Source organism: Mastomys coucha, unplaced genomic scaffold (assembly GCF_008632895.1).
Source record: "Mastomys coucha isolate ucsf_1 unplaced genomic scaffold, UCSF_Mcou_1 pScaffold2, whole genome shotgun sequence".
NCBI lineage: Eukaryota > Metazoa > Chordata > Mammalia > Rodentia > Muridae > Mastomys > Mastomys coucha.
The window spans coordinates 9411808-9431111 of NW_022196902.1; the positions used below are offsets into that span (position 1 = coordinate 9411808).

The 19304-nt window shown below is 41.1% G+C and overlaps 1 pseudogene; it reads right to left on the reverse strand.

The window, feature by feature from the left end:
* Positions 1–6101: 6101 nt before the first annotated feature.
* LOC116097918 overlaps positions 6102–19304 on the reverse strand; it is a 16352-nt pseudogene continuing 3149 nt past the window's right edge.

Consider the following 19304-nt stretch of genomic DNA (forward strand, 5'->3'; position numbering starts at 1 on the left):
GGGCTGTAAAGGCATATGGATCCTTGGGTTTTACTATTTGTTTCCTGCAGGCAAGAAAGGAAAAGCAACAATAAAAGCCCAGCCCAGCTCTACTTAGAGACTACTTCCAAAAAGCATGTTTCTGTCTGTGAAACTATAAAGATAGATGTCCAGCTGATCACCATGTTTTCTTATCCAGTAATAGAGATGAAAATTATTACATAGATTGAAAATTATAACACTTGACCATATATATTATAAGTGTTTTTAAGTCGGGAAGATGCAAAAACAGTTATTGGCCAAGGCTGATGGAAATGATTTTCTCTTGAGGTCTGGCTTCAATGCCCGTGGACAAAGACTGAATCAAAATAGGTCAGAAAAGAAAGTCTGGATACATACAAAGAGTCAAACATATTTTGTTGATGACATATTCTTTCCAAAATTGGCAGGAAAGGTTTTCAATAGAAAAGGGAAAAGAACACTATTCAAGACATCATTGAAAAATGGAGAGAAAAGTGGGTTTTGTTTTAAACAAGAAACCCAGGAAGCAGAAGAATAAACACTAACAAAAATAGTAGAAATTTTCACCTACCTGAGGAAGACTCTAACAGTGAGCTGGGTCACACTAAACTCCTGGATGGCCTGGAAGCACCAAAGCATCAAATGACTGTGACAGTATTAGTCAAATGTCTATGGGTGGTAGTTAGCATGTTGAATAAGAAACCACCAACTAAGGAGTACACAAGAAAGGACACAAAGCTTCAGTTCTATATGTAGCAGAGGATGGCCTTGGGGGACATCAACGAGAGGAGAGGCCCTTGGTTTCGTGAAGGCTAGATGCCCCAGTGTAAGGGAATGCCAGGACAGGGAAGGGGGAGTGGGTGATTAGTGAGCAGGGGAAGGGGAAATGGGATAGGAGGATTTTCAGAGGGGAAATGAGGAAAGGTGATAAAATTTGAAATGTAAATAAAGTATCTAATAAAAAATAAAAAGTAAAAAAGTAAAACAAAAAAGAAAGAGAGAAACAAACAAACAAACAAAGAGAACCCTTTGCTTGCTGTCAAGAAGCAGCCCATTCCTATGGCTCGCTAAACAGTAGAACGGCACTTCTGGGCACTTAAGAGAGTAACAGAGGCTCAGAATGCAGGAGAGCTAGGCCCAAGTGACACCAGTGATTCTCCTCAGGCTATTCCTTATTCCCCTGTTTATCCTCCACTGCCTCTCCTTCTTTCTTGATGGTGGTCCTAGAAATGACTTCCCAGAGACCCTCTACCTGCTAAGCAAACACTCCTCACCCCACCCCTTATGATTTATTTCTCAAACAGGAACATTAAGTGCAAGTCTATGTTCTGAGCATCTATGCCCAACCTCAGCCTCCTTGCTACCTCTATAGTCTCACCCTTTTGGACACCAGATACACTGCTAGCTGTTTGAGGGAAGTTGCAGGACCATTAAAGGTTAAAGTCAAACTGCAAGAAGTGCTTGGTGAGCTTCAAGCAGTAGAAGCTGTAGCTGGAAGCCCTTTCTGGATAAGGTCTCTGCTTGCTATCAGCATCTCACTGTTGTAGGCTTGCCCTGCCATCTTTGCCCGCCATGGTGGTCTATGATCCTGTCTAATCAGGGCCCAGAATAAATCCTTCATCCCTTAAATTTCTTATATCAGGTATCTTGTCCCAGAGACAAGAAAAGTGACCAATGCCCTGGACAAATTTCTAGGTTAGAGTGGATGAGGAGAGGAAGGGAGAGAAGGAGAAGGAAAAGGAGGAACGTGAAACAGGAGAAAAAAGAGTTCAGAGAGTTCAAGGAATCCTGGGCTACATAGTAAATCTGAAGACTATAAAGGAATTCTCCAATGATGTTTCAGAAAAAAAAAAAAAGTCTAGAAAGGATAGCTTTAAGGATGGCATCTCCCAAACAGAAGATGGGAAAATTATACTGGACAGAAAAGATGGGGGTGTTTAGACTTTAAGAATATATTAAAATAAATTAAAAGTCACTGTTAAGTGTTAAAAGACAAAATTGAACAGGCTTCAAAAGGCAGGAGGATGTTAAGTAGAAAAGATGAAAAATATGGGAGACAGGAAGCGAAAGACCATAAACTAGAGTGTCAGAGAAGGCCAACATCTCAATAATAGGGCCTCTTCAAAAGGAAAATGAACAAAAAAGACTTCAGGAATATTTTACAGAGCTAAAGGGAATAAATTTTCACATTGAAAGGTCCCACCAACACCCCAACCCAACTCAGAAAATAAAGACCTGTGCATACCAAATATATGGTGACAGTTCATAGTGAGAAAACCAGAGAAGGTGCAGTTGACAAAGAATCCATGCACGGAATGGCATCTGTTTCCTCAAGGCCTTCTAAAATAGTTCTTTCAGTACAAACCAAAGGATGTTCTCCTGAAAAATGATGAGACACTTTCTTTTTTTTTTCTTTGTTCACTCAACAAGGCACTTTCTAAACTCTTCTAATAGAGTCTACTCTGTACTCTTCATCAGCTTGATATTTCATATGTTGACCCTTTGAATACAAGCTCTCTCGCAGCCTCTGAGTTGCTATGCAGAATTAAGGCTTGCAGTAATGATCATGTGCTCTTGCAAATCGGGTTAATAACAGCCAAGAGCACAAAATCTGTCGGAAACAAAACCACAAAGGTCTTGTCTTTGATATTTTCAGATGTCTTCAGGTTTTTTTTTTTTTTAAGTGTTTCAGTGTGACACACATTGTCTGTGAGGAGAAGAGGGAGGGACTCTACGGGCAGCTCCATTATCTATGCCTCATTGTTAGCTTGGGGAAAAGATATCATTTACCCTGCCACCTTTGTGCCTCTTGGAGAATCAGATAACCTACTTACACTTTCTAACCAGTGAAGCAATCTGGACCCTCCAAAGAGGCCGAAGCTCCCTGGCACCGATTTCCTGTGCTACACTAGTCAGGCTTTGAAACTATACACTATTTCACAGAAGTTCAGTGCACAAGTGTCAATGACAGAGGAAATTTCCCCAAATTTGTCAACCAGTCTCTATTTATGGTCCTCTACCTTAATTATTCTTGTGTACTATATAGTACTCAGTTTACTGCTCAAGTGAGTGTCTGCACAAAGGGAGCAGATGAGTACCTGAAAAATCAAGGGGTTCCTACTAGCAGGGTATCACTTGACTACTAAACACTTTCTTGGGTCACAACAAAAACATTTCCCAGGATATAGTTGTATGGTTGGTGTGATCCCTAGGCTAGAGACATTACAGGAAACCCAAAGGAGGCACTTATTTTACATAATTAAAAGTTAAAGGGGACATAAAGACAGTATAAAGAGAAAAGGGGATGGAAACAGTCACAGCTCTCTGGTGCATCCTTAGGGGAAATACATGAAACGCTTCTCTGCATAAACCTCTCCCAGCAATGTTCAGAACCGAGGACATGTCATCAGAATGAACAGTCCTATCACCACAAATAAAACTGCATTATTCATTGGTTTTTATTGTCATGACTCTATTATTATGTTTAATTATTCATTATTATGTTTCTCCATTATTACTGTTATTGATGATACTGTTTTTTAACCTCATCATAAAGCTACTTCCCTTAATCAGTCACTGTTTATTTTTTGTATTCTATTTCTATGGTTCGAAGGACATGATTTTTTTTTTTTCATTTGCCACAGGCAGCATGGATGAAAAAAACAAGGAGAGACATTGGAAAAGGAAAGCTCTCCCAGTGCCTGGAACATCATGCTTGACAGAACTCTTGTCTTTACCCAACTTGGTTAGGATATTTAAGTAATGGCGTGTATTCTGGGTAGGAGGAACACACCTTCAGGGAGCACTAATCCAGGGACCAGTTCCTTCTTTCAAGTCCTTAAAAAGATAAAATCGACAAATGTACAATATTTCCCTGAAAATATGTCTTCCACTTTCTTCCTATTTCATCATGGTTTGCTGTTGATCAGGAAAGAGGGGTCAGGTGGGGGAGAAGGTGTCTTCTAATACCCAGCTGTGAAGTCTAAGAGGTGGGGGAGAGGGTGTCTTCTAATACCCAGCTGTGAAGTCTACTAAGAATCCAAAGGTTAGACCCAATGCATGTTCAAAGCGGTAACCTTACACATAGAAACATTGAGCTTCAGAGAGGTCAAATCATCTGCCCGAGGTCACTCAGGAAGTGAAGAGCTGGTCTTAAAAAAAAAAAAAAAAAAGGAGTGCTGAGTCTCAGGAAAAGTTTCTCTCTTCTCCAAACAGTATTTAAAATGATTTATGCATTATCACAAAGCCTCTTTCTGCCAATGTCAAAAAAAAAGGTTTCCTACTAAATTTTTCCCACTCAATTGGCATTTCACCCCCTAAAAAAATCTGATCTCCAAAAAATATTACAAATATTGGGTGTTCATTCTTACAATTCACTATCAATAAATTGCATTAATCCTCATAAAACCTGTGATAAATGAGAGATCTGAAGGATGTTGGTTCATACTCTCCTGAATACTGTCAAGACAAGGCCGTGTAAAGTGTGTCACATGCTTTGGGGGGATGAAAGCAGCCTTCAGTTAGAGCTCACAGTAGTGGAGGCTAGCCTCCATTTCTTCCTGACACCTCTACAAAACATCGTGGAGAAGTCACACACTTCCCAAGAAGCTTCCCCTTGCCCACGAGGGGGAAAATCCCACACGTTTTCAGTTTATTTCATACTTTGTGTCTTGTCCCTCCTATAAGCCCATCCCTGCAGCAGGGTAAAGAGTCACAAGGGAGTAGGTGATCCAGACACTCCTGCTTCAGGGTCTAGCTGAGTTGTGTTTGCCAGAGTGTATGCTGAAGGCAACTCCATTGAGTCTTGATACTTCCTGCTTAACCGAAGTCACGTCTTGCAGATAAACAAGGAGAGGAGGCTGAGGCAGCAAGATGACACTTCTGTTAATGAGCAATGGATTCACCACCCCTCACAGTGGAGGCATATAACAGGTCAGATAGAGGCTCCAGCTCTTTGCCCTTTGTTACATGCTCGTTTTCTGTGAAGTAATCTTGCAATTCTTCCCACAGAGGAAGGGAAGAGCTCAGCTGACCTTTGGACTACCCGACCTGGCTTGCTTCAGCTTGCAGGATCTAAGTAACAACTACATTGAATTATTGTCAAGCTCAGGTCATAAATACTTTCATTTGCCTCTACTGGTTTCCTGGTGTCGATGCCATGGCCACAAGGGAAGCATTTCTTGAGAACCCTGTAGGCTTAGAGTTTTCAAAACCTACTTTAATAAGAGTTCTTAAATTCTCCAACCTCCCTTCTAGCTGATTGACCAAAGGTTGGGGAGAAAGATGGTTAATATAACAAGGGGGATGTGAATCTGCTTAGAAGCAGTTCTTTGGGGCGATTCTAAACACAAATCAGTAGCAGTGGCTCAATCCAGAAGAAACTACAAGGCCCCCCAAATTGGCACAAGTCCGGGGAAGCAGCAAGACACATCCAGAATATCATGAGAAGTTCTTCCTTGTATTTCTCTCTACAAAGTTATGACAGGTGAAGATCAGTGAAAAGCAGCAAAGCGTCAAGAGGTGACTCACTGCAAGAACACCCTTTCATTGTCATGGGGTTATAGTTTATTCTTTCTAAACATTATACTCCCTTTCAAGCGTCTGCTCCAGCAAAACATCTTTTCTTATGACAGTTCCCAGAAAAAAAAAAAAAGTCACATGACACAACTGTGTCTCCAAAGAAACCAGAAATTTCCATGTCAGAAGCCATTTACCATCCAACCTGGGTCACAGGGTGGACACATAGGGAGTCAACCAAAGGCCAACATGTGGGAAGGAGCCAATCCCAGCTAGCTTCCCTGCGGAATTCAACAACCAAGAGATAAAAGACAAATAGATTCTGATACTCTACGCCCATAGGATTTGTTGGTCATTGAAGCATCAATGATTACATGTTAAAGAGAGGAGGTTGTCTGTTTGTTGCTATGCGGGTTGTTTCTTTTTCATTTTTGTCTCTACCTCGACTAGACCACTTCAAAGAGAAATAAAACCACTTCATCACCAATGGCTACTTTTCTTAGTGATATAAAATCTTAAAATGTCCTTCTAGCAATGAACTTTTTTTTCTTTAAAGTTTATTCAATACAACACAATCTCCAACTTCAGTGAGGTGGTTGACTACGTCCACAACTGAAGCTACCCTGAAACTGGAGTTCAGTTGCTGAGCCACCCCAGACTCCACTTTCTTGTCAATTCTAGGCAGCTCAGCGCTCCTTCTGTAGTGTCTCTGTCGGCCTCCCTTCTTGTGAATCTTGCAGGCCGCTCACCCTCTGGACCTTTGGGGCAAGGCCTGCCAGTCTCGGGACAGCTGCGGCTCAGGGTGGCAGGCACCATCTCAGGAGGGTGGTGCAGGAAATCTCAGAGATACTGGAAGCCCTCATCTGTAAGGTACCAGTAGAAATGTCTCCAAGCAAACTGCTCCTTCACATAGCCTCGAGACTTGAGAGACTGCGTGGCCTTCATTACTTGAAGGTTGGGCACATTCTTGTTCTCCACTTCGGGGTGCTTGGGCATGTAGACATCCGTTTTGGAGACCATCACGCCTTCCTTAAAAAGGAGTTCATAGATGGCAACCTGATTCTTTTTTTTTTTTTTTTTTTTGGTATTTGGTTTTTCGAGACAGGGTTTCTCTGTATAGTCCTGGCTGTCCTGGAACTCACTCTGTAGAACCAGGCTGGCCTTGAACTCAGAAATCCGCCTGCCTCTGCCTCCCAAGTACTGGGATTAAAGGCGTGAGCCACCACTGCCGAGCAATCCAATTCTTCTTAAGCATCAATATCCCGGCGGCTGCAGAATCCGAGGAGGAGGCATGAACATTTTAAAAATCTTACCAAACAGTGTTCACTATATCTTCATTTAAGGAATTGTATTCTCATAGCAATAAATATCTTTGGAATTTATGGGAGTAGAAAACTCTGGTGGTAACTTTCCTAAGTATGCAATTCAATTTCTGGGAGGAGTTATATGACTTGCCTAGTCCAAAGTTTATGCAATACAAACATACTGACAAAGGACCAGAACAAGGAACAAGAAAAGAACAGACCTGGTTGATATTTTCAGCTTGAATTATTGAGGGATGAGAAGATAGTAACAGAAATATTAAAGTGAAAAATTCAATCATTCTCTCCCCACCTTTCCAGTTTTAGGCAGAAAGAAAGTGGCCCAGGAAGGAATGAGGCTCTGAAATATTCTATAGCTTGATGGTGAAGAATGAGCCTGCATGGGACACACAGAAGAAAGGGCCAGAAGAGTACCAGGGAGACAGAAGTATGACAAAAATATCATGGGAGATAAAGGAAAGGGTTTATGAAGAAATCTGTCCACAGCGATCAGTTCTATAGAGAATCGGAAAGATGAAAGGCAAGGAATAAATAGACACTTAGTTTATAGAAGTGAAAATATGTGCCTACTGACAATCCATCAAATAGCTAACCTATAGGGGGGAGACTAGAAAATAGATAGGCCAAAAAAAACAAAAAAGGGAAGGACTGGATATTGGGGAGAATCAGTAGATAACTGATACATTTTTCTTCTCTTTAGTTAAATAGAAGATAAATGATCTGGATACTTTGTTACTGCATGCCTTTGTGTAACAGATAATAACTAAGGTGACCAGTAGTATGTTGTTTGTGCATATCTTATGTGTTGGGAAAGAAGATAAAGTGATATCTTCAGGTGGAGCAAAAGATGTAACTGGAGAAGACCATATAGAGAAGACCTTACCATCATAGTAGGGAGGGGATTATATATTATTGGCTAGTACCCTTCTGGGATCCTTTATACACGACTGTCATTTAGCACTTACAGTTAGTTATAGGTAACAAATTTCACCATGAACTAGGCGTGTTAAGAAGGCGTTTCATATATTAACTCACGGGCAATTTTTGTACTATGTCCATGTTATTAGTTCCTTCTTAGAATGCAAAGACGCGGGCCATCAGAAGGGTTAAGTAATTTTCCAAGCTACAAACTAATAAATAGCACATCTGGGATTCAAATCCCTGAGTCCAAGGTCCATGTTGTTTTCAGCATATCGTATTACCTGGCTTGACTGAGGGAGGGAAGCTAAACAGAACAAGGAAGTGAAACCAGAGATAACTGTCAAAAGGTTTAAATTTAGTGAACCAGCAATATTGGTTCAGATAGTCCCATATAACGAATGGCCTGCAAATAAATAGCTTTATTGTAACATTGGCCAGGAGGTAGTGGGGCCTGCAGGATTCAACTCTGCAAGGAAAGTGATAGGGAAAGGCTGTTGCCTGCACCCAGTCATCAGTGAGAACAGTCTCCAGTGATTTGCCTAAGTGGTGAAGATTATTAAAAGCCCTGGGAGGCCTGGATCTTACTTCATCCCCCACCTTCCCAGCTCTCATTCTGAGTGCTTTGAAATATGTCTGTTTAGCTTCCACCTTTAGCAGTGCTCACTCAGCATTAGCTCCCCGTCTAAGGGAAAACAAATGCAACCCACCCCTGCCCCTTACATAACTAAACCACTTAGGTGTGGGTTTCTCTGATCCAGAGCTAATTCTACTGTGAGTGCCACCTAGACTGATGTAAAAATTCAGTAAAATGGTGTGTTCATACTTTGTGAACATAAAGTATATATAAATGGCATAGATGCTCACACTCCGGAGCACCCAAATCCAAGAGCTGGCTTGTATTCAACCCTCACTGACTTTCTCTCGTAGGCCTTCTCAGTCTCCCATTGGGCTCTCACTGTTGTCCAAAAGACACAGACTCTCAGCTCAACAGTCATATGTGTTATAACCGGCAAAGCATAGTGGGTGTGCCAGTAATGCCAGCAATGTGAAAATTCATGAAAATCTATCACACGTCATGTTCTGTACAACAGACATACTACATGTCAGTCTTGCCCAGACACACTGCTATGCTCCCTGGTCCTCTGGACACACTTGTAAACAGTGTCATAGGACAGCATGATGTCCTGCAGAATCAAATCCCGTTCACCACCTGCCTGCTTTTGTACCCCTCGAGACCAAAATTTGCTTTTTACAATATTTTCTTTTTTTTTGTTATTTTTTAATTTTTTATTTGTTTACATTTATTTTATGTGCATCAATGTTTTGTCTGAATGTATGTCTATGTGAGAGTGTTAGATCTCAAAGTTATGAAGAGTTGTGAGCTGTCATGTGGGTCTGAACATGGGACCTCAGGAAGATCAGTCAGTGCCCTTAACTGCTGACTTATGTCTCCAGCCCCTCCAGCCTCCATATATATATGTGCATATATGTGTGTCAAAAATAACAAAATAAAAAGTATGGCTTGTATACTGGCTGGTTTTGTGTGCCAACTTGACCCAGGCTGGAGTTATCACAGAGAAGGGAGCTTCAGTTGGGGAACTACCTCCATGAGATCCAGCTGTGGGGCATTTCCTCAATTAGTGATCAAGGGGGTAGGGCCCTTTATGGGTGGTACTCCCTGGGCTGGAAGTCTTGGGTTCTCTAAGAGAGCAGGCTGAGCAAGCCAGGGGAAGCTAACCAGTAAGAAACATCCTTCAATGGCCTCTGCATCAGCTCCTGCTTCCTGACCTGCTTGAGTTCCAGTCCTGTCTTCCTCTGGTGATCAACAGCAATGTAGAAGTAAGCTGAATAAATCCTTTCCTCCCCAACTTGCTTCTTGGTCATGATGTTTGTGCAGGAATACAAACTCTGATTAAGACAAATTGGTACCAGCGTAGTGGGGTATTCCTGTGACAACCTGACCATGTTTTGGGGAGGACCGTGGAAGGACTTTGGAACTTTAAGCTAGAAGAACCATTGGTTGTTAAGAGCTCTGTGGGATGTTGTGTAGGAGCTTGGAAGATAATGTTGAGAACAGTGCAGTGCAGAAGATGGAGGCCTGGCTTGTGAAATTTCAGAGGGAAGATTAAAGACTCTTATCAGGGTCATGCTGTTTTGATTGTGAAGATTTTGTGGTTTTGGTTAGCTGGGGCTGAAGAATCAGCTGTGATTAAAAAGATACCAGAACTACTAAAGTGAAAACTTTGTATTACTGGGACTATTGATGCTGGTTAGCTGGAGCTAAGAAACTGGTGGTGATTAGGAAGAGATCAGCACCAAGCAGTGGTGGTGCACGCCTTTAATCCCAGCACTTTGGAGGCAGAGGCAGTCGGATTTCTGAGTTCAAGGCCAGCCTGGTATACAGAGTGAGTTTCAGGACAGCCAGAGCTATACAGAGAAACTCTGTCTTAAAAAAAAACCAAAAAACCAAAAAAAAAAACCAAAAAACAAAAAACAAAAAAAAAGAAGAAGAAGAAGGAGGAGGAGGAGGAGGAGGAGGAGGAGAAGAAGAAGAAGGAGGAGGAGAAGAAGAAGAAGAAGAAGAAGAAGAAGAAGAAGAAGAAGAAGAAGAAGAAGAAGAAGAAGAAGAAGAAGAAGAAGAAGAGACCAGCATCACTGAGATGACATCTTCTGGGAAGTGTTTTCTGAGAGCACAAAGAGGCTGTGTTCCAGAGATAGCCAAGGTTGTACCTTGTGCTGCAGCAGGACATTGTTAATGTGTAAGAGTCACCTAGGTGGTACTGGTTTTGAAGGCATGAAGGGGTCATGAAGAGCAGCTGAGGCTTGGCACATGAGAGGCCAAGGAAAGCCATTGGTGAAGAGGCAGCCTCAGTTTGCAATTGATGGCTCAGGACTGAAGGGGTCATGCAAAGTAAGTGAGGCTTGGCACCATGAAGACAGTCTATGAGAGGCTACTGGTAAAGCCTAGTTACAGCAGTGTTTTGGAAATGCCAGTACCATGCAATGACCACCAAGAAACAGCAGCAGCAGTGGAGTACAGGCATCTGGAGCCCAGAAGACAAGCTGTGTCCTCAAAGGGCAGAGCTGGAGAAGTGACCAAAGCCCTTAGAGGAGCCCAGAAGATCATGAGTTGGATCCCAGACATTGGTTTTGCTTTTGATTGTGACTGTGCCCTGATATTTTTCCCTCTTGAAGGAAGAAAGTATTTTAGTGGAGCACACACACACTTAAGAGACCTTGAATTTTAAAAGATACTGAACAGTTTAAATTGATTAAACTTTTAATATGTAAAGACTGTGGGACTTTAGATCTTGGGGATGAATAAGAAAGTAAGGGTTGAGGCTTAATAGTGGTGTGTTTGTGTGTCAAGTTGACAAGGGGTCAATTGTACTGGCTGGTGTTGTGTCAACTTGACACAGGCTGGAGTTATTACAGAGAAGGGAGTTTCAGTTGGGGAAGCGCCTCCATGAGACCCAGCTGTGGAGCATTTTCTCAATTAGTGATCAAGGGAGTAGGGCCCCTTGTGGGTGGTGCCATCCCTGGGCTGGAAGTCTTGGGTTCTATAAGAGAGCAGACTGAGCAAGCCAGGAAAAGCAAGCCAGTAAGGAACATCCCTCCATGGCCTCTGCATCAGCTCCTGCTTCCTGACCTGCCTGAGTTCCAGCCCTGACTCCCTCGGGTCAACAGCAATGTGGAAGTAAGCTGAATAAACCGTTTCCTCCCCAACTTGCTTCTTGGTCATGTTTGTGCAGGAATAGAAACCCTGACTAAGACAGCTTGTAATATATGACCAGGAAAATGAAGTTCAGATTTCATGACTATAAATAAGTTCTGTATGCAGATGCAGCCATGTTCCTTTGTATACGCTTTGGATGTGGTGGACGCTTTCCTGTTGGCATGCAGAACTCAGTCATGACAACAAAGTTCATTGACCTTAAGGCATAAACAATCTAGCCATGTGCAGAACATAGTTGCTGGTTATTTTGCTTTGACTGATATTTTGATTTTATTAGTGGTTTATTATTCTTCCCCAGAGTGAATGGTTAAACCATATATCTATGGTTTAAAAGCAAGTGGACACTAAGAAAGCACATGCAATCTGGAGATCTAGGAAAGCAAGGGGTGTAGCTCACCCCCAGACTTCAGGCCTGAGAACCAGAGTTGCCAGTCACTTGACCTTTGGGGCCAAGCACCAATGCCCAGCTCAAAGAGTCAGGCAAAATGATTAAAGACTCCCTGTTCCTCTTTCCTCTATCTAATCCCTCAGCAAATTGCATCATGCCTACCTGTAAAAGAGAGGGCAATGTACTTTACTGAGTTCACAAACTACTAAAATCTAAGCCCATCCAGAGTCATCCTCAAAGACTCACTCAAAAATAATATTCAGAACCTCATGATCTCATCAAGTTGACACCTAAAAGTGACTATCATCATAATTATGATTATATACACATATATATATATAATGTGATATATATATATACACACATATATATATATGGTCACTAACAGTTGTTGTCAGTCAGTGGAATGTGATAGAGTCATTAGACAAGTACCATTTGCTTGATGTTAGCTTTTATTTTTCCCAAGAAATAACATTGGGTCATGTGTCCATGTAAAGAAACATAAGACTAAATAAGAGCAAAGCTAATTTCATCCATTGCTCACAATTTATGAACCAATGTTAGCACATTCATAATATTATGAAATGTATCTTTCTTTTTTTCAACTCTTGAAATTCTTATTCAAATGTACATATACATATGCCTTCACGGTAGAATGGGAGAAAATGGGCTTTGCAAGAAGAAAGTACAGACTTGAATCCTGGCCTTATCTTTGATGAACTAAGTGACTGAAAAATTACTTAACTTTTGGGAACCTCATTTCTTTCTTCTGTTGTATGGAACTGCTCCATCAAGTTACCGAGAAGCAAAATGAGATCTCTAACACAATATGTAGGAAACCGCCTTGTGTAGCTGGCGCTCCAGTTTTTATATTTACTATCACCTTAGTCACCCAGAAAAGTTTTTGTTTTCTGAACCATTTTTCCCATTTTAATGAAGTAATAATATGGCACCCAGTAAGTGCATTGTATCTAAAGTATACACATATCATCAGAAACTTACATCTTTGAAACCATTTGCTAGCAGATAAAAGAAATCCAATAATGATGAAAGTAACAGAAACCCATGCGTGTTTAAGTGAGTCATTGGGAGACTCACTATTGGGCTTTCTGGGATGAAGGGAACTGACAAATTAGCACAACTGTGAACTAAGTGCTGTGTGCAGGTAGATGAGGACTAGGCTTCAGAGTCATAAAAAAGAAAAGCTTTAATGTTGAGTAAGTCTCTCCAACATTCTAGTGGTAGTTGGTGATGATGGGGTTCCTGAGGAAGAGATTATATTTTTATGAGTAAATTCTGGATTAAGAATCTCATTTCTGCAAAAGTCCCTGGAATTTGAAGGTGTGTACAAGTTATAAGATCTGTGTACCCACTTAACTTCTACCAATTCAGGATACTTTTACTCCTTAGCACACCAAAAGGATAACTAAGAAAACATAAAGAAAAATGACATTGGATTAGGGTTCAAGCACCTTCTATTCGACATTACTGTGGGTGAGACAGCAGGTAGACCAGTTTTGGCCATGCTGGCATCAGAAGAACATGATGGCCTCAAAGGTGGGCAGGACCTCTCAAGGTTAGGTTTGCCTTTGATTCATGACTTCATTTTTCTGCAGTTTCTCTACTCAGAGTCTACAGTGGCTAATAGGCTTTCAAATACTTTTCCCTTCTGCTGACTATAGGAAAAATTTCAGGGAAGTCTCTAATGGGCTGATGCAGGTCACTTTCTCACTTCCAATTTGCAAGTGATGAGGTCACCTTCTGTGACTGATTTCACAGAGGTCACAGACGCTACATCAACTATCATTGTTGACCAGGTCAAGAAATTCCCATCTTGGTCACATATTTAGCAAAATAAGGCTCAGCTGAGGAAGACAGGATGAAGGTTCTCAAAAGGAATGGAGGACAGATACAAACATGAGGGAGATGTGAGTCAGCCAGTTATTCCTGTGATGCGCTGCATCTGATATCAAAGAAGGTCTGAGTCCATGGACACTGCAACAGGTCTTAAGAATGTATAATTATGGGAAACAACCTTATAGACGATATAATGGTACAAATGACAAATACCAAACATGCTTTTCATATATTAGTCCTGTATGCTGTATGCTCTTTGAGATATAGTTAGAAGAATTACTTAATCACCAAGACATTTTTCTCATGTATGTACACACCTATTCAGATGAGGACTAGAGAGATGGCACTGCAGTTAAGAATGCTGCTGATTTGCCAAAGACCCTAATTAGGTTTCCAGCCCACATCAGACAGTCTCCATATACTTGCAACGATAGCTCTTGTGGATCTGAAGTGTTCTTGTGTTTTTTTCAGGTACCCGTGCACATGCAGCATGCACACACAGGCACATGCACATGACTATTCATAAAAATCAATCTTAAAAAGTAGTTATGTACAATTAACTGAAAGGAAATAATATGAAAAAATAATTTGTTTTTAATAGAGTGAGTTGTTCATTATCCAGATTGCCTGGTATCTACCAACATATAAGGTAAGATATCTATAAGTTCTGTTAACAAGTGAAGTACCAGACCTTAAATTAGCAGTTCTCAACCTGTGGTTCATGACCCCTTTTCAAGAGAGTCACCTAATATCATCCTGCATATCAGGTATTTTATATGATGATTCATAACAGTAGCAAAATTACAGTTGGGAAACAGCAATAAAAGTAATTTTATGGTTGATGGTCACCATAACATGAGGAATTGTAGTAAGGCATTCAAGGGTCAGAGCATTAGGATGGTTGAGAATCACTGCCTTAAATAAAGAAAGGTTGATGGGTATGAATATGCCTATCTATAATTCCAGCACTGGTGAAGTGATGGTGGTGGGGGTAGGAGTTCAAATCTAGCCTCAGCTACCTGAAACCCTGTCTTGACCTTAATAATGGACAACTAAGACTCCAAAATAACATGCCTTGTAGTCATTAGGATCAGAGAAATCTAGAGGATCTAATGTCACCATTGTTTGAAGACTTGCCTTTTGGAAAGTGAAACACAGCACATCAGGATATCTGCAGATTTTGTGCTTTGGGGCAGGGTGGGACTCATCCCCAGGGTTCCCTCTTCCCTCAGTTCTTCCTTCCAGGAAGACGCAATCTCAGTGTGTGAGCATTTTAATCGAGGCTCATTTCTTAAATGCTCAGAGACATGTTTATCTCTTTATTTTCTTCAGTAACTCACTAATTTCTCCTTAATATATTTCCACCTAATCCTCTTTATTTTTAGTTTCAATGCCTTAATTTTTCCTACTTAGTGATTAATTCCTACTAATCCTTAGTTTTTATCTATTTTTACACTTAAACTTTTTTATCTTCTGAGCTTAAGCATTTTTATCTTATTCTTTAATCACCTACAGTTTTACAACTTTAATGATCCACACTTTTATCTTTTATTTTAAGACTCATTTGTTTAATCTTATTTTCAAACCCAACATTTTATTCTATTGGAACCTTAATTCTTTTATATGTACTTTTACTTTATTCTCTATTAACTCAGTTTGTTTTAAATTTTTCCTCTAGAACTCTGCTGCTTTGACTTCCTTGTTTTGTCTTCCTTTCTTTCTTTCTTCCTCAAAAAATCTTCTTATGAAGATCTACACCATGAGTTCAATGGCGTGATGATGCTGGTGGTGATGGTGGTGGTGGTAGTAGTGGTGATAATAAAATTGGTACTATAGATCGAGTATCTTTTAGCCACAATGCTTATTACCAAAAGAACTTCAGATTTTGAATTTTGTTGTGTTGTGCTTGCTTATCTATGTATCTGTTAATTTGTCTGTTTTGAGACAAGGTCTTGCAATGTAGCTCTGTCAGTCCTGAAACTCAAATCAGGCTGGATTTGAGCTTGCAAAGATCCACTTAACCCTGCCTCACAAGTGATGAAATTAAAGGCACATATTATCAGACCCAACTCCTGAGATAATTCATATTGGTAACTACATGAAATTCATGATCCCAAAATACCATACATACATAAACTGAAGGTGACTTCACACACAATTTTTAGTTAGTAAATCTGAATAAAGAATTAACGACCATTCTTACAGTTTAAATTTAAAATGTCCCCCCATAGTCATGCATTAAATGTGCAGCCCCTGGTTTGTGACTCCATATTAAGGCTGGGTAAGCACTTGGGAGGTTGGGTGGTCTTATCCATCAGGAATAGGTCACTGGGTATGGACTTCAGTAAGCTAACACCCCCAGGTCCTTATTCCACACTGCTATCTCTCTGCTCTCCGGTTAACTACAATGAAATAGAGTTGCTGCATGGTCTCATAGTAATGAACTCAACCACTACTCTCCCACAGGACCAGACTTGAAATCTCTCTGAAACTGTGAACTAATATGAATATTCTACCTTGAGTTTCTCAGGTGATTTGTCAAAGGCAACTAATATAAAACGTTGGTATTGTGAGTGTGAGCACTGTTATGAAAAATCTGACTGTTCTCGAGCCTTTGGGCCTGGTTTGCATGAAAAAGGTAGAAGAGTTTGGAGACAGAGCTAACATGCCCCTAGAATACTACAAACAGAGCTTACTGGATCTTTCTTGTGGGAGACCAGAAAAGAAAAATGCCTATATAAATGTTATTAGCATCAGGGCCTCCGAAGCCTGCTGCATTGCATGGGTGGGTCTCACAGACCTGTTGCCAGGGCAATAGCCACCATATTCCCAGAATCCATTGGGCTTACCTCCCTCCTTTACCTGCGGCCACTATGTCAGAACCCATACATAAACATAAACAGGGAACTTTCCTCCATCTCTCTCTCTCCCCCTCCTCTCTTTCCACACTACTGCCCCCTCTCTCCCTCTCAATTAAACCTCTTAAACGTGGAACTTTTGGGGCCTAGAGTGTGGTATGTTCTGATGTGACCCGCCATTCTAACATATCAAATGTGAACAGTAAAACTGTGTTCATGAAGCTCAAAACAAAACAAAAAATAAACAAAAATGGAAAAGGAAGATAGGGAAAGGGAATGAATAGGAATATGTTAGCGCTCATCTTGAAATTAGGTTGTTGTTAAATTATAAATGTATCTGGATTTTAAAAAAGCATTTCAATTTGCTGTTTATAAAATTTTATTATGAGTAAGGCAATTTTGGAAGGAAATGGAAGTTAAGTGGTTTGGAGCAGGCAGAAAAGGTGAGAGAGCAGGATGGTTGGTCCCTGAGCTGAACTAACTCAGTAAAGAAATAAAGTTTTCAATGAATGTGCATAAGAAATGAGGACAGGAGCTGCTTCATGCTGCCAGGACAGAAAGTCACTCAGATGCTCGCATGCCACTATGCCACAAAGAATGGGGAAGGACACTCAGGGGCCCACCCATAGCCAAGCCATGCACTCACACAGGCAGAAGATACTCATGGCCTTGACTTCCTCTTGGCCTTCCCTCAGTAGGAGCCATTATGATGTTCAAGTATAGGACACAGAGAGAAGCAGAACATTTTGAACATGATGAAGAGAGATAGAGAGACCAAAGGGTGGACAGGCATAGCCTGTCATGATAGGTCAGCCTTGCCACCTGAGGCCATGGTAAAATTTCAGCCTGTGCTCCTGCTGACAGCCATGTCTGGGTCCATGGCTGCATCAGCAAATGTCTCTGTCGATGTTCATGGTTCATTTTACCACTAAAGAACTTGCAGATATCCCTGATCTGGGCTGCCACCTGGAACAACCATAGATGTCTGAGAGATATGCAGAGCTGCCCCAACCCATCACAGGCTATGACATTCTGAAGAGTTGGCCACACCTTTTGCCAGCTTCAGCCCTTAGGAGAGTAGGCCCCACACCTCAACTGGGAAGCACAGTAGAGGTGGCTTTGGTGAAGGAGAAGAGCACAGGTAACCTGGTCCAGAGGATATGAGAGCAAGAGCTGGAGAGCTGGGCCCTTGCCAGATGAAGCATTGGGTGAGCTAGCTGGGGCGATGGACAGCTTGCCTTGGTGGTGTGATGAGGAAGAGCTGGCAGGCTGAATAACTCAAACTGCCACCCAGGCCCAGATACAGAGCTTTGAGTTGGTACACACTGACATCTACCTCATCTGTAAAATGTTGAAGCTCATGGAAGGGCCTGTCCAACAGATCCAAAGCTGCAGGATCGCCATGACACACAACAAACAACATGATAACAGAGAGGAGGCCCCATGAGGAGCCAATATCGATGGTTTTGCAGAAGCCAGAGACTTCAAAGCAGACCAATGACTCATTACAATGAACATTTTCTCGTGAAGATGTGTGGAGAAGAGTATCCTGTGGGAAACACTGGAACACACTACAGCTTCCAAGAATGAAACATCTTTTATACTTTGTTTTGTTCATTATTTTATTTTTGTCTTTTGTTTCCTTTGGGGAAGTTGCAAGAGCCTAGGGTAAATATGAAGATGGGACTGGATGCAGGATGTGAAACTCACAAAGAATCAATCAAAAGTTTAAAAGAAGAAAACAAAACAGAAACAATGGATTTTATCAGAATACTGAAAGCATGATTCTTATGTAAAAAAAAGAAAGTGAGGGAGAGAGAGAGAGGAAAAGAAACAAAGTAAGAAAAGAAGAAAGAAAGAAAAAAGAAAGAAAAGAAAGAAGAAATGAGGACAGTTTTAGACATCAGGAGCTATGCAATTAGGTTGATATGCAAATATTATAGAACCTGGAGTTCCTGGTTTATACCTAGGTTCCATCCATTCATGTCCCAGCCATGTGTAATACTGTGCCTATAGGTACTAGACCAGTATTGAAGGGAAAAAGAAAATGTATATGCACACACAAGTCCATATGCACATATATGAACACATTCACACAGAAACACACACATATACAGACACACATACACACCTACACCCACACATATATATGTGCATACTCACATGCACATAACATTCATACACACTTGTATACACATACACACAAACACACAGATACACAGACACATAGACCTACACTGCACAGTCACACGTGTATACACATGCATACACACAGATACATAAACACACACAGACACATTATCATATATTTACACACACTCACACACATATACACAGACACACACAGGCACACACATATACACATATACAACCACTCACACACATACACACAGATACACACAGACATATACTCACATACGCAGACACACACACACACACACACACACACATTCACACCTCAGATACAGTCCCTAATAATGTCAGGGTGTTAGTGCAGGGACTTAATGTTTATGACCTCAAAGAAATCATTGTATTTAAAACCAGGCTAGGTCACTGGGGATATTTCATTTGATTAAGACGTTAGAGAAGAAGGAGCTAGGGCAAGGAGTTGAAAGGGGCCTTCATGGAGTAGGCGGTATGCTGGGGATAGAGAGGGGCAGTCCTGGGGCCTTCATGGAGTAGGCGGGATGCTGGGGATAGAGAGG